Source organism: Tauraco erythrolophus, chromosome 16, assembly GCF_009769465.1.
Source record: "Tauraco erythrolophus isolate bTauEry1 chromosome 16, bTauEry1.pri, whole genome shotgun sequence".
NCBI lineage: Eukaryota > Metazoa > Chordata > Aves > Musophagiformes > Musophagidae > Tauraco > Tauraco erythrolophus.
In genome coordinates this window covers 1,301,538-1,316,747 of record NC_141480.1, presented here as the reverse complement: position 1 = coordinate 1,316,747, position 15,210 = coordinate 1,301,538, and the positions used below count along the sequence as shown (strand labels likewise).

General features: G+C 54.1%; 1 protein-coding gene across 5 annotated transcripts in view; it reads left to right on the top strand.

Moving 5' to 3' along the window:
• Positions 1–15,210, top strand: part of ARHGAP26 (Rho GTPase activating protein 26) — a 141,568-nt gene that overhangs the window by 47,018 nt on the left and 79,340 nt on the right. The gene's annotated exons all lie outside the window — the stretch shown is intronic.

The window sequence follows — 15,210 nt, the reverse complement described above, 5'->3', positions numbered from 1 at the left end:
TCGTCTGACTTAGTCCATGGGTAATGGAGCTCCATCCTCCAGAAAGCAAATAAGGTTTCTGCTCCCATTCTGGAGGGTCCTTTCAGGACCTCAGCGCTTCAATGTCTAGAAACCTTCCCAGGGTTTCCCACCCATCCAGGTTCAATTGTGTCTCGTTGGTGTCTGCTCCTCCCCATGAGGATGCTGGGCTGCATGGCCACGGAGCCGTGTGAGCCGAGGGCCAGAGGGGCAGGCGAGTGGTGGCCGTGGTGCCTGGGTTTTGTGCCGGGCGATGCTGTTTGTCAGGGCTGGGAACTCAGGAAGTTCAGAAGTTGTTATAGCTGAATTAATGGATACCCAGAGGGCAAATCCACAACATCTCCTCGATGATTTTTGAGATATTATGGAGATGCTTATACTCTCTTAGATCTCCCCTGGGTGCTGAAGGTCTGCAGGCACCAGCAGCCCTTTGCTGAAAGTGCTCTTCTACCTTGACATGCCACTCCTTTGCTCGGGTGAGGAGCACCCTGTGCCCGCTCCTGGCCACCACCTCAATGCCATGCTTTACCCATCTTGTCCCTAATTTCCCTTCCTTCGTCTGATCCCAAACCAAACTTTCTCAGCCTTCTGTCAAGACCTGAATCCCACCTGTAGCTGTGGGTCATGCCTTGGAGCTGACAGTGGTTCTGTTGTTCATTAGCCCAGTGGAATTCAATGCCAGGGGTGGTCAGTGTGAGCACCCGTGAACCTGCACGAGCACCCCGAGCCTGTCTGTGGCGGCGGAGGGTCTGGTACTGCCCCGTTTTGCCAGGTGCCGAGGGCTCTCGCAGCCAGCAGGAGCCCGGGGTGGGCAGACACATCCCGGTGGGCGTGAAGGACTTGATTCCCTTTCTGTAGCTGCGGCTTCTGGCCATGACCCAGCTCAGTGGGACCCCCTCCTCCACAGCTGCGGGGTCCGCCCCGACCCTCACCGGGGCCGTGGCAGCCACCCTGGCGCTGGGTGACCCGACGTGTCGTCTTGGGTGTCCGGTGTCCCCTCCGCTGCGTTGGGAGCCCGGGTCGGGCTGATGGTGCTCCCCCAGCGCCGTGGGCAGCACAAAACGGAGTGGGGGGAGCCCGTGCGGCGGCTCCCCGCTAGAGATGGCAAGCTGAGACCGGCCCGCTCATTGCACTTGTGCCCCAATGGGGCCAGGGCAGCGTCCCCTGTGCCCCCCGGTGCTCTGCGGGGTGTCTGCGGCAGCCCTCGCCCACCCGCCCCTGGGTGTTGGGGGGAGCGGCGTGTCCCCCGCAGCCGGGCTGCCCGTGCCCGTCGCCCAGCTCCCATGCTCAGCCGGGGCTGGTTGTGCTGCACGGGGTGGGGAAAGCACTCACTTCCCAGTTTTGTGCCCAAAACCCAGCACAGCCCAAAATCAGAGGCCCTTCCCCGCACTGTTCCTCTTGTCTTCCTTCTCCTGCTGCCCTGCAGCTGCCCACCCCACACTGCCTGGCGCCCGTGGGTCAGGAGCCTCCCCTGGAGCACTTCCCCACGGTCCGTCCGCCCGGTGCAGCGGCCCTTCGCCAGCGGTGGGATGACACCCGCCAGCGCGATGCTCCGGGAAACGCCTCTGGAGCTGCCGCTGCCTGGTCCCGGTCCCGGCCCCGTGGCCGCGCTCCGTCCGACAGCTGTTTGGGAATGCAGTGTTGTGTTTCTGTAGCAAACTCCAGCGTGACAACAAAGCCCGGCCTTGCGTTCCTGTCCAACACGCAGCACCCTCGCCTCCTCCTCCGCGATTGCTGCTGGGAATTCTTTCTGAAATTGTTTTTCATTTTCCCTGTCTAATTATACAAAACGGTGAGAGATTAATTTCCCAGTGGAAATGATGTCTTTTGAACTCAATCCAGTGCCTTCAACCTCGTCATTCCTGTCGTTTTGGCTCATTCGAAAAATAAATTAACTTGAAGGACTTCGGTCCCAACGCCCGCGTCGCCGCGGGGGACGGCTGGGCACCAACCGTGCGCCCGCCCGACCTGCTCGTGTTGCGCCGGGACTCGCTGGAAGCTGCAGATCTGCTTTATCGTTTTAATTCGTTTCATCTCCGACTCCTCGGAGGTCACTTGCATCTTCTGTGTTGGTTTTGGTACTGTGCTCATTACCTCTGTAGCTAAGTGTTTCCAGCAGAGCTTGGAAATCCCTCTTTGATGGAGGCAGGGAGCAGCGATTTGGCTGAGGATGCGGCGCTCGCAGCTGCTGCCGCACTGGCATCACACGGGACTCGGGGACCGACAGCTCCGGTTGCTGATAACGTCAGCAGCGCTTTTCTCTGAGCGTGCTGGCTGCAAATCCATAGTCCCTGAGAAAAGTGAATTATTAGAGACAGTAGAAAAATCGTCACCCAGGGTGTCTTTGGCTACAGATGGTGGCCTTTGGCTGTTTTCTCTTTGCGTGGCAGAGCCTGCGGGCGAGATGTCAGAGCAACCATCGTGTCTGCTCTTCTGGTGCTCACAGGGGTTTGGTCCCTGCCTGGCTTTCCAGCCTGTTTCCTCGCAGCCTTTTCCATGCTGATCTTTTTACCCCTTGGTCCCACAGACGTGTGTTTCTGTGGGCTTTCCAGAGAAAGGTGGTTATTTGTGTGTTTTTTCGTGGCCTTCGTCCTGTCTGGGTTTGTTTGCTTATGGCAAATTCTTTCTTTCTGTTCTGTTTTCCATGACCCAACTCACTCCATTTGCTGCTTCTCCATCTCCCTGTCTCTCTTTGCGGAACTGAACATTTTTTCCCCGCTCTCTCCCCTCTCAATCTCTAAGTTTCTATTGTTTGCTTTTTTTCTCTTCGCCTCTAATCTGCTCCCCGACCCAGACACCCTAGTGAACTTCCCCTGAACCGAAGCAGCAGTCTCGCGCCGCCGAGGAGCACCCGACCTGCCTCCGTGGGCAGCACCTCTGTCCCAGTGAGATACATCCATCATGTGCAGCTGCAGCCACGGCGAGCCCTGCTGCCAGCTTGGCAGCAGAACCTGGCACGGTAGAGCTCCTGCTCAGCTCTTTCAAGTCCCACAGTTCAAGACTTTTTGCCCAAATAAGTTCTTTCGTTTTTCTGGGGACAAGGTGGTAGAGGAGGATCCTCAGAGGAGCAGCCTGAGCTTTCAGACCGAATGGCAATTTGTAATGTTCCATGTTGGGTTTTGTATCGCATGTTCTTACCCCTCTTCCCTTCTCCCTCTCCTGTTTTGTAACCTATTGTACACCCGTAATAGTAGTAACTTTACGTTGAGTTTGTAAGCTTTTATTTTGTTTCTAAAGCACTTAAGCCAGTGAGGTCCTAAGCCTTGACTTCAGGCTTTTATTTATGGTGCCAGCAAATGCTCCTGCAGCGGTTGATAGCTTCTCCAGCCAGAATCACTGCTGCTTCAGGCTGACAGGTTTTTATCCTTTGCTTAAGAAGCTGTTTGGGTCATAAAGAGAAAAAATACTGAGAAGCATTTTAGATCATCTTTTAAGAAGAGAAGGAGCCCTCTGGACTGCTTTTACACACCTAAAAGCACTATCCCACCCACTTTCAGAAAGTTTGTGACCTCTTCTTTTTCTTCTAGCTCTATTGTTGGGGACATCCAGGAGCAGAGCAGTGGCTCCTCTCTCTGGTTTTCATCTCTTGTGCATGAATGCCTCGTCATTGCTTTAAAGCATTCTTTGCTGCAGCCAGCTTTGCTGCAGCACTCCTTGAGGTCTGTGCTGCACAAATTGGCTACAAAAGTTGGGCTTTACTTGGAGACTGGGATGGCTGGTCCCAGGGCATGAGTTGGGTTTCACTATCCCTTTGGGAGATGATGTTGGTTCTCCTGGGGAAGCGTTGGCAGCTGCCTATCTCCGCTGGTATTATCTGGGTGCTGATGCCCACCGAGGCAAACGCGCAGAGAAGTGAGGGCTGGGGATTGGTGTGCAGGTCCGGTCACGGATCCACAGGACAGTGTACAACACACGTGTGTTGTGTGGGACAGGCACTGACTCTGCTGCAGCACGTGTTTTTCTTTCACTCTGGTTCAGGCTGGGAGGTGGGTGCAGCGGCGAGAGGTGGTTTGAGTTTGCAGCATCCCTGGGGAAAGACGGTCCATCGAACTTGAATTGCAGGGTGCTGGGGAGCAGCCAGAGTGTGTGCCAGCAGGGTGGGTGAGCTGACATGTGGTGACTTGTCTGTAAGTCTGGGCCCGGGGAGGTGAAACAGCTTAAGAAAAGGTTGCAGAGTGGTTGAATCAAGTGATTTCATTGCACTGCTTTGGTGTGAACCCGGCTGGCCACCCTCCGGCTGCATCTGTCCAGCTGTGCTGGCAGCCTCTGTGGGGAGGCACGAACCACTCGATTGGAATGAAAGACCAAAGAGAGTATGTTCACTTTCCTTTTCTCTCGGCTCTTACATCACTTCTGCTTAGAATTATTTGAGCAGACAATTCAAGAAACATAGCTCCATCTTAGTACAACAAACTTCTCTGCCAATTTTAATAGACTATTAGCGTATTTTTTCTACTCTAAATTAAAAGTTAAAAGTGGTTCATTGTACAATCAGTTGCAAAACTAGCTTCTTTCTTTGTTTCTTCCTTTATTGGTCCTTGCATTTCATCTTAAGCAGTGATTTACTGTCCTGCTACAGTCCCACCATGGTCCCTGACCCAGGATTTTTTTCTCCTCCCAGCTGCAGCATCAGAAGAAAGTCTGCCCTTCGAAACTCCAGACATTTTAATTATCTTGTTTCTGTACGCCTGGTCTCTCTCCCGTGCCACCCTCAGTTTGCCATTCCCGGCAGAGCCCGTGCGGAGCTGGGCTGGGCTCTGGCAGGAGCGGGCAGGCTGCGGGCACAGCACGACCGAGAAGGGCAGCCCCTGTGCCGGGCTCTGACTGCAGCAGCGTGCAGGGTGGACGTGCCCCGTGCCATCTCAACCAGCGTTTGTTGGGTGCCACGTGGTAGAAACGCTCCTCGCGAGTGCAGTGTGTCTCACGGTGCTGTGTACATGCTGCTGGGGGTGAGTAGCTTCCCAGGGAGGTTTTATAGATGTTGTGGAATTTCAGGTCGATGTCTGGAAAGGAGCAAGCGTCCTGCTGTAGTTTTGGAGATGGGCACTGAGATCGTTTAGGTCTCCACTGGGCTGGTCCCTGCCACCAGGGAGGCAACAGGGCACTGTGCCGGGAAAGCGCCTCGGCAGCTGCCCAGGGCTCGCCGCGGTCTCCCTGGGCGCGGAGGGCAGGGTGGCGAGGGTGGGATCGTGGGCCCCTTTCCGCTGACCTTCCCAGAGCCTGGGGGTCCCCGCCATGGCCTGTGCCACCGGCACCCCTGTCCCCACGGCTGACCCGGCGTGTGCCCGCGGGCAGCTGTGCAAACCGAGGGTTAGGAGCGATCTCGCCTCCAAGATGTTGCAGTCGTGGCAGCAAACCGCCAGCCATTGTTCGGAACAACTGGGCAGCGTAAAACCTCTTTTCGTGGAGGAGGAGCACGAGGCATGTCTGTGTTACAGTTATTTTAGAAATAAAGATGACACTGTCATTTAAAATTAGGTTGGTTTTGATGTGTTCAGGCTCCCTGTTCGTCAGTAGATGTTGAAAGGAGGAAGGGCATGTGTGCTTGCGGGAGAGAGGGAGAGCGAGAAGCTGGCAGGGCACCAGTGCAGAGAGCTGGCAGAGGAGGGTGTGCGAGTTGTTGCTCAAGCATCCTAGAAAACTTACGGGAAGCTGTTAAACTAGGAGAAGTTTTCACTTTTAATCAGTCACTTGAGTGAGCTGAACGTATCTGCTCTGCTGGACTTGCTTAAAAATGCTGCTCTGTGAAACTGTTAAGTGCTTGAGTTATTCCAAAAATGTATTTTTCTAAACCAGTTGACCTTTAGTTGCATTATTTTAGAGCCTGCTGTATACCTAACGGGCTTTGTTTCCCGTCGCTTCCGCCTACCCCCTTATTTTTCCCCCCAAAGAGGCTGCTGCTTGATTCCCTTTTTAACATTTAGACACGGTGGGTGGATAGTTTGACCCAGGTAGTTTTTGCCTTGGGTTGACCCGGGTGATTTTGTCGCGGGGTGCCAAACCGGCGGGTTATATAACGGCGCTGAGCTAGGCGGTCCAGATGGCTGGCGGGTGGCCCGGCTGGCTTCGGCTTCGGAGGCTCTTGGGAATGCCTGCACTTGTAATGAAACGTGGGCTTGTTTTTAATTAGAACCATCGTTTAGTTCAGCTCGGAGAGACGGAAGAGCAAGACCCGTGTAGAGGATTCAAGCCCCCAGATGCTTGATTTTTGATAGATTTTTTTTTTTTTTCCTTTTAATCAGGCTCAGGCATCGGTGTCAGTTCGGAGCTGAAATTTATGTTGGAAGGAAGGAGGGGGAGAGAGAAGGAGGGAAGTGAGGTGGGGGGGTGGCTCCGACTGCAATGCATTAGTTCAGCGCCCAACAGTAGGTTGGGAGGGAAGGAAGGAAGGAAGGAGCTGCCAGGGACCCTGGGCCACCCTCTTCCAAATGAACAGCCCTCGTTTGAATGACATAAACCAGCATTTCACAGCAGGTTTCTGCTGCTGTGCCAAGTCTTGCACTTGGGAAGTGAGGCATATTTTTTCCTCCCCTCCCCCTGCAGAGAGGTTTGCAGGGATGTGGGCTGGGAAGGATCTTGCTCCTATCTGTATCGTTCTGGCTCGGAGAGCAAGGAAGGTTATTTCTAGCCACAACACAGTGTAGTCTAGCTCTGAAAATCCTGCTTGTAGTATGAAAACCTGGCTCTCGGACAAAAATAGAACAGAGTTGATAAGGCAGAGCCAGAAACAAGGGCTGATTTCATCAAGGTTGCCAGGTGTCCTGCTTTTGACAAGGAAATACGCCTTTTTGTACATGAGCCTTCCTGCTCTGTGCTTTGCTGGCATCCTGCTGCTGGACTGCGTCCCAACATAGCAGCTCCGCAACGGTGTGCCAAGCTGGCTTGGGCGTCAGGTGCAGAGGATCCTGCCTGGCGTGGTATGGACCTGCGCCGACTTCGCTCTCTTCTTTTTCTCTTTCTTCCTTCCTTCCTCTTTCCCCCATCCCTGTTGCCGCAGGGAGCAGGGCACAGTGCCCTCCCCTCCCCAGACATGCCCACCATCCCTTGAGGGGAGCCCCAGGTGCCCGGAGGCTCTGGCCCAGCCCTGGGCATTCCGATGCACGCGGCAGGAGGTGGCTCTGCGGAGATGGGGCTGAGAAACGTGGTGGGTACCTGCAGCCAGGCGAACAGTCCTGCCTTTCGGGGTGTCGTGGTGTTGCACCTGGTCACATACTAGGCTTTGGGCATCGGTAGGCAGGTTTTGGGTACGACAGCAGGGTTGGAGTGGTGCTCCATGTGCCCGAGGGCTGGAGCTCTGTGCTTTGATCCACGTCTGGGCAGCTATGGGAAGAGGGGCACCTACCCGCCCCTCCATCCTTGGCTGTTTGTTCTCTTTTTCTCTGGTGCTGGACCAAGTGTTTGTGCGCCTGCGCTGTGAGCCCGGTCTGGCTGCAGGCTGTCAGGTGATGCTAATGGTGATAACTGGTGTGCTGGGTCCGTTTGCAGCTGGATCGGACTCTGTGCAGCTGTGCAGGTGCTGCCGCTGCGAGATGGTTCCCTTCAGCTGCGGGATGGTGTCGGATGAACCCGAGCCAGCCGTGAGACCGCGGCGTCACGCCGCTGCCACGGGGCTGAGCCCGAGCACTGCGACCCACCGTGGGCACGAGGAGCGGGTGCTCGTACCTACCGGTGTCCCTGGCTGGGGAGTGCCAGGTTCTCAGAGCAACTTGTGGGGCTCCCCGGGACAGGCGGCCGTGCGTCTGCAGGGCACCACCTTCTCTCTTTGCAGCGTGGGAAAGCAAAGCGGAGGAGCCGGCTTCTCCGACGTCGCTCCCGAGGGAGAGGTGCTCACGTCTGTGTGCCCGAGCGAGGGGAGGCAGGGAGGGCTGTAGGCAGCATGTCTTCGTGAAGGCCAGTTTTGGCAGTAACATGGAAAAGACAGAAATGCTGTAGCAGCCACGTGGAAAGAAAAGTGAGCGTTAACTTTGTGTTAAAAGTGGCCAGAAGAAACGGGTAACCCAAAGACTGGCCCTGCTTAGAAATCCCTGAAAGCACTTGGGTCCGACAGCGGTTTGAGGCAGTGAGGAGGTAACTCCTTATAGTCTTCACAGTCAGAGAAAATGTGCCGCCCATATTTGCTAAAATTAGGTGTGAAAATGCTATTTTTCTCTTGAATCGCTGCGGAAATAATGGAGTATTTGGCACTAAAACCGGTGGAAACAAAGTGATGTGGTTTTATCTTTTGAACCGAATGTGCTCAACAATTCACTGAGGTTTTGCTCTCTTGAAATCCCTTCGAGTTACCCAAGATCTCCGTGCAGAACCTGTTTGTCGTCGTTTTCGGCGCCTTCACTGCGATTCACCGGGGGGGATTTCCGTGTGCTGCCCAAGCTCTGGGTGAACACACGAGTTAGTCCCTGGGCTGCTCCTAAGAGCACCTGAGCATTGTGCAACACCCTCCCGAAGGGATTTTTGTCCAGGCATTGCAGGATAATTTTCATAAACCTTTTCCTTGATGGTTCCTGCTTCTCAGGCTTCCAATGCCTTGCGTAGGGTTGGAAACAAATTCTGCAGAACTGATTTTGATGGGTTTCGGTTTCCGTTGTGCTCTGAAGGGGGTGAGGACTTTAGGATCTGGACTGCAGGGAAGTGATCAGGTGCATCGTTGGTGTCCAAGTGAGAAGGAGCTTAAGAGAAAAGACTTGTTCCAAGTGGATCTTCCGTTTTCTCATATATGGCCATTGAATGGGCAGGAAAAGGGAGGTACAAGAATCCCAGTGGTTCCTGCTGCTGGGCTGAGCAAGCCCTCATGCAGCGGCTGCTCTGCAGCTTCAGGGTGCTGCAGACACCTCCCCACCTGGCACGGACTGAGTCAGTTGGGTGGCTGGGCTCCAGCTGCATGCTGCTTTTCACCCCATTTTCCCATTCCCTTTATAAAAAGGTTGCAAAACACCCCTGTAAAATGCCCGTGCTCCTCCTGCCCGTGTCTTCACAACCTGTCCTTGGGTGGCTGGCAAGCCAGCTGGACTACCAGTTCTGAGCAAATAGAATGATTTCTATTTATACTCTTCTTGGCTTGTGCATCTTCTGAGCTGAAAGTTGAAAAACCCGTTCATGGTTGTTTTGAGAATTTCTGAATATGAATCACAAGGAAATTGCATAACACTGCAGCGTTTCCTCCCATTGCTCCGGACTTTACAAACACTGCGCTCCTCCAGGGAGACTGAGGAAATCTGGCAGGACTGGCCCATTTTGACAGTGGTTTTAGTCTGAATGGAAAGTTTGGGTTGAAGGTAGGTCCCAGCACTAGTACAAGGAGCGTGAGGTGGAATCTTCCATGGTGGGGCATGGAGCAGGTGGTTGGAATGGTGAGTCCCTTCTCAAACGGCGATCCCTGTGTCGGTGGCTGCAACAAGGACCACTGGCCCTGGAGCTGGTCATGATGGTCTGTAAATCACCACCACCTCCCTCCTCTGAGGAGCTAGGCAGTTTCTTCCTCTAGATGTTAGCCATTTGGGCAGAATTCCCTGCCGATGCTGGAACATGAAAGATTTTGGGAACTGTGCTGAACACCGCGCAACCTCCGAGGGATACTGCTTAGGTTGGGCTGTTTTGAATTTTAAATAAAAAAAATGCATTGTATATGAAATGTAATGTATTCGTATAGAGGATGTGGGCACACACGATTGCCCTATGAAAGCACAGTTAATTTATTGTGGAGGTTAATAGACATCATGGGCAGCCAGCGTGAATCCTGAAATGAGGAAATAAACATAAAATTACTCAACATCATCTTTTCTTGGTTCCCCTTCCAAACCCCAGCTACTTCTTTCCCTTTTTGCACAATCCAGTTTCATCCCAGACAACCCACGTACTTACCTGCTCGCTCTGGGCACGCTCGTGCGTGCAGTTTATTTAGGATCAGGTTGGAAAACCGATGGATTGGATTCTGCGTGGCTTATCTCTGCGCAGTCGGAAGGTGGCATCAGGCTGTGAATGGTGGCTGGAGAAGTATTTTAGGCTATGGATGGCGGCTGTCGGAGGATTTTTCCTTATGAAAATCCACATCTTCTGTTTATATTACCCACAGCTCTGATGTAGGTGTTTATAGGTGGTAATGGCAGAACCGCAGTTTGAGGGGGGGACCGGGGTGGGTACAGTGGTCTACACCACTTCTTCTGCCCATGCTTTGGTCTACGTGATGTTGGAGACATGAATCCAGGAGAAAGCAGTCGGCTCCGGCTGCGGGTGGGATGCAAAGCGAGTTCCCCCCCGGCTCATCCCACGGGCAGTGAGGGAGCAGCACGGCTCGGCGACGTTCCCGGGGGGTCTGTTCCAGGTAGCACACCCGTGAACGTCGTGGGTCTCTTAATCATCTCTGTAAAACTGTTTCCTCTGCAAAACATAGTGTATATTTGGTGAAATATTTCACTGGTAAGAATTAACTTGTTCTTTGATAAATTATCGTAAATATTGAGTTAATAACTGAGCATAGTGCAAGTGTTCTGGGGGGGGGATTTTGACTTTGCAGGAAAATTTCAAAATAACAATGAATTGCAGCTTCTGTTGTGCTCTTATAAAACTTCTGGATTTCTTACAGATGAATCTCAGAATTTTTCAATAATAGGTCGTAAAGGCCTTGTTTTAAGCCTCCAAATGGCAGAGATTATGCAGAAATTAAGCAGCAGCAGCTTCCCCTAAGAAGGGTACGATCTGGTTTTATTCAGATTGTTTGACCATCTCCGGTATTTATTTCAAAAACTAAATTCAAGGCATGAAGGTCTGCAAATTTTGTAGTAGGTTAACATATATTCTTCTTTCTATGCATATCACTTCTGAAACTTCCTAGTAAAGATGTTTTGGCTCTGGAGATACAACCAAATGGGAATAATTAGCGGGAGCGTGATGTTAAGACGGTCGCGGTGCTGCAGGGAAGGGATCTGTCTCCCAGTTAGCCCCGGATCTGTGAGTTTTGTAGCGGTGCCAGTTCCCAGCGGCGGGACGTGGGGCACGGGCCCTTCGCCACGCAGCACAGCCCTTGTGCCCTCCGATTTCCTGCCCTCCGTCCGTGACTAACACTGAAAAGTGAAAGAAGCTTTTTACTTTATGAGAAGCTTTCGGGGTTTGGGGCTGTTTTCTCCGGAGTGTGTGAGCAACAGGAAAACAGGGGTGTGTGTGTGTGTGTGTGCACACGCGTGTTCTGCGGTGTTTTATCGTCTGGCTCTGTCCTGGGCGATGAGCGTGTTGGCAGAGCTGCCCGTTCCCAGCAAACCTCTCCTGTGCTCTGGTACAGCTGTTACCTGCGAGGTGTAACCGCGCTGTCCCCGCACGCTTACGCTGGCACAAGTGTCTGAGCCCCGTGCCTCGGTGCTGCATCCCTCGCCGAGCCGGTGCCTGGCACTTGCCCTCGCCAAACCGGTGCCTGGCACTTGCCCTTGCCGAGCCGGTGCCTGGCACTCGCCCTCACCCAGCCAGTGCTTGCGCTCGCCCTTGCCGAGCTGGTGCCTGTTGCTCACCCTCACCAAGCCAGTGTTGGTGCTCAACCTCGCCCAGCCAGTGCCCAGCACTCCCCGTCACCGAGCTGGTGCCCAGTGCTCACCACGTGGCTGCAGCCTGCAGCAAACCTTGGCGCAGGAATTGCGCATGGACATGCAAGATTAAGGATTTTGGGAGGGGGAAAAAGAAAATATATCTGTCTCTCTCTTCAAATCCGGCACTTGGCAGGTGCTTGGAAGAGGTCCTCAAAGGCCGTGCGCTCCCAGCCTGGTGCCCGTCTCTCCCAACACTTCTCCTGGGACAGGTGTGGCCACAGCCATGGGTCTCGGTGCCGTGTGTCTGCCCTGGGCACAACAGTCCTCTGTGTCCTGAGTCGCCGCGCTGTGCCCCTGATGATGCCCGTCTGTGCACTGCAAGCCTGGAGATCTCGCAGCTGTTCCATGACTGTGTTGTCTTTTGCCACGCAAATCCTACGGGGAAATACTTTCAGTCCTTTACTCAACTGAGTGAGGTGTTTCCCCTTTGCACATTCTCCGTGCCTTCAGTCTGCTGCCCTGGCAGAGCAGACGTGCAGGTGGGCATCCCCAAACCCGAGGAAGACTCTTGCAGCCAAAGGCTTTGCACGCTGGCCGGCAGCGGTGGGACGGCTGCCTGCGCCAGGTTCAGATGTGGTGAAGGAGAAACAGCTGTGGTCACCATGCTGGCCACATCTGCAGACTGGTGCTTGTGGTCGAGGATCGTGGGCAGTGGTGGGCTCGGGCTGCCAGGTGGACCTGGGAGGTCAGGCATGGCTTCACAGCTTCTGCTGGAGGAGCAGCTCTGCACGGAGAGCTTCAGAGCTCTTTGTCTGAACCCCAGTAGCTATGGGGGTTACTGGAGGTCTCCCCAGCCGTGCGGAGTTTTTCCATATGCTGAGTTTTTCTGCTCTGGGTTGCTGGGCTTGTTGCCCGGGCTGGGGCAGCTCAGCGAGCACGCCGTGCCTGGGGAGCGCGGGGCAGAAGCGATTGGGTTTGTAACGTTCTGCGATGCCGTAAAGATGAATCGACAGTATGACAGCGTGGTGGGGTTCCAGGGAGGATGGAGCAGGTGAAACACGCTCCTGTCTGAACAGCCTGTAACTCTATTTTTGTCAGTAATCGATGGAGACTGGGGTATAATGAATAGCAAGAACCTCGTTAGCATTCCGCACCCTTGCGCAGGGGACAAGGTTCGTCCGTCAAATGACTGACTTGAGTGTGAGGCTTAATCTTAAAATGCATCCCCGTGCTTTAAGCCCTGCATATTTTCAAGGCTACTTTGGAAGGCATGGAATGTTAATATCCATAAAGCTGAGCTGGGCAGGAGCGACCTTTGCCATGCCAAGACCCCAAGGGGTCTCTGCGGGCTGGGCCAACCCGGTCGGGTGGCATGAAGGGCACATTTTTGGCAGCGGGGCGGGTGATGGCCCTTGGGGTGCTGGAGGAGCTTCACTCTTGGACCTCTAACATAGAGCTTTCTCCAAACTTGGAAACTTTTTCTTATCCTAGAAAATCTGTCTCTCCAAAAAGTTTGAGGCAGTATAGGAAAAGGATTTATTTTTCAAAGTAATGTTTTTCTTGGAAAAGGAAATGATATTATAGAATTGGGGCTTGGTTAAAACCTTGATGTTATAGAGTGGTGTTAATGGATTAACACGCCGACAATGGATAAAAGGTTTGTCCTTAATAAGATGGATGTGGGATGACAGTATCTCCTTGTTTTATGGTTGACCTCTGCCTGAAATTTCCTTTTCACTGTGCGCATACTTTGCAATTAATGGCATGAGCATATTGTGTTTCCTTGTCTGTCCTTTGGCCTTTTTTTAAAGAACAGTCTCGATGATTAACAACCTCTGTATTGTTTCGTGTAACCAAACTGGAAGAGCGAATATGAAGGCAGAGACATTTCTCCCTGTAGCCGTGTGCCATGTGCCATACCCTGAGCTGCGGGACCGGTCCTGCGGGCGCGGGCAGGAGAGGGGACCGTGGGCAGGAGGACGGCAGGTAGCAAATCTGCTCCAGGAGGCACCTCGGGTGCCAGAGCAAGAGCTCAAAACCTGGGTGGACCCAGAAGAATTGGAAAATATTTTGGTGTCCTGGGCGCAGGAGCTGGTGTGCCATCACCAAGGGCGGTGGCCGGGCTGGGAGCGCAGCCGCGGGCGAAGCGGGGTGCTGCCTGCGTGGAGCCCTTGGGCAGCTGGAAAGCAGGGCTGGAGGAGCCGAGTCACCCTGCATCATATTGGGTGTTAACCCGTGTGTCGGGGAGCATGGGCTCCGAGGAAGGGCCATGCATCTGCAGACCTTTGGGTCAGCGTTGCCGCAGCCCGTCTGCCTGGTCCGCTCAGCGAGTCCTCAACGCTGGCTCTGAAATTGGGATTAAAACTTCTTTAGGGAAAGTTGACTTCATGGCCAGGGCTGCCGGACAGCCCCAGTGGCGGAGCAGCCCGCTGTTGGTTCCCTTCCCTCTTTTTTCTTCTTTTATTTCCTTGGTACAAACACTGCTCCTGGAGGAAAAGCTTACTTGCTGACTACGGCTGGTTTTGCTGCTGAATCATCCCCCAGTTTCCAGATGTGGGCCAACAGATTTTTCTCCTGCAGACAAAAATCTCTGCTTTGTCTTGTGTTGCATAGCTGGGTGCTCTGGGTGGGGAGGGTGAAGGTGCTCCTTGGGGAACATTCCAGGAGGAGTGGGAATTAGCGTCGAGGGGTCAGTCTCTGCCTAAATGCCCAGTTTTTGAGCTGCACTGTTAGATTTGTGTTTCCCCGAGCGTATCCTGGCTGGTGGGGTGGATGCCAGCCATCCTGCCGCCCTCTGGCTGTGCCCGCGCGGCGGGTGGCATCGAGGGACAGGTCTCCCTCCATTAAGGATAAACCCACAGGAGGTAAATGAGCAGGTTCATTTTGTTCTTTCAGGCTAAGTGCCCTCGGTCAGCCCACCGCCCCGACTGGCACATGCCGGGTGAGAGCCGTGCGTGTCCGCTGTGTCACCGCAGGGATGTCCGTGGAGCTGCGGCATCGGCGGCTCTCCCCAGGGCTGCCACCGTGGCAGATCGGTGGGAGAGCCCAGGAACAGCCTCGTCTGGTGACCTCCAAGGAAGGTGTCTGTTGAAGTGGCCTGATGGTGATGTGCCATGTGACACACAGCCTTTTCGGGGGAGTTTGGTGTGTGTAGTGGGTGTTGGGGCACCCGGGGTGCACGCGGTGGCGAGGTCTACTGTGGTCAGCCGTGTGCGTGCCCGGCTGCTGCTGGCACCACTTGAGGACATTATACTGTCAGCTTTCCAGCTGCCTGCTTCTGCTGGAGCTCTCGGGGGAAATCCTGGCAGGAGGGAAACACACGGACCCTCGCAGCTGAGGGGAGCTCCTGAATCTCTGTCCTCAGTGCTAATATCATTGATTGGGAGCCCATGGTGGGAGAGGTGGAGAAGGGCTTCCCTGCCTGCTTGCAGATCGGAGCCTGCCCTCCTGCCCGCTCCCCTCGGATGTGTCGGCCGTTGCTGCCCTGTGTGTTGCTATCAACATCGCCATCGGAAACTTTCCTGCCCTGCTTGCTATTTCTGGAGGCAGCATGTGATTTGATCAGCTCCCCGTGCCTCGCTCCCGGTGGAAGGGGGCTCCCGGCGCTGTTCCCGGCAGAGGAAGGGTGTGCACACCACTGGCTTTGTTTAACAGCCGACCCCGGCCTCTTTTCCTGTCTGAA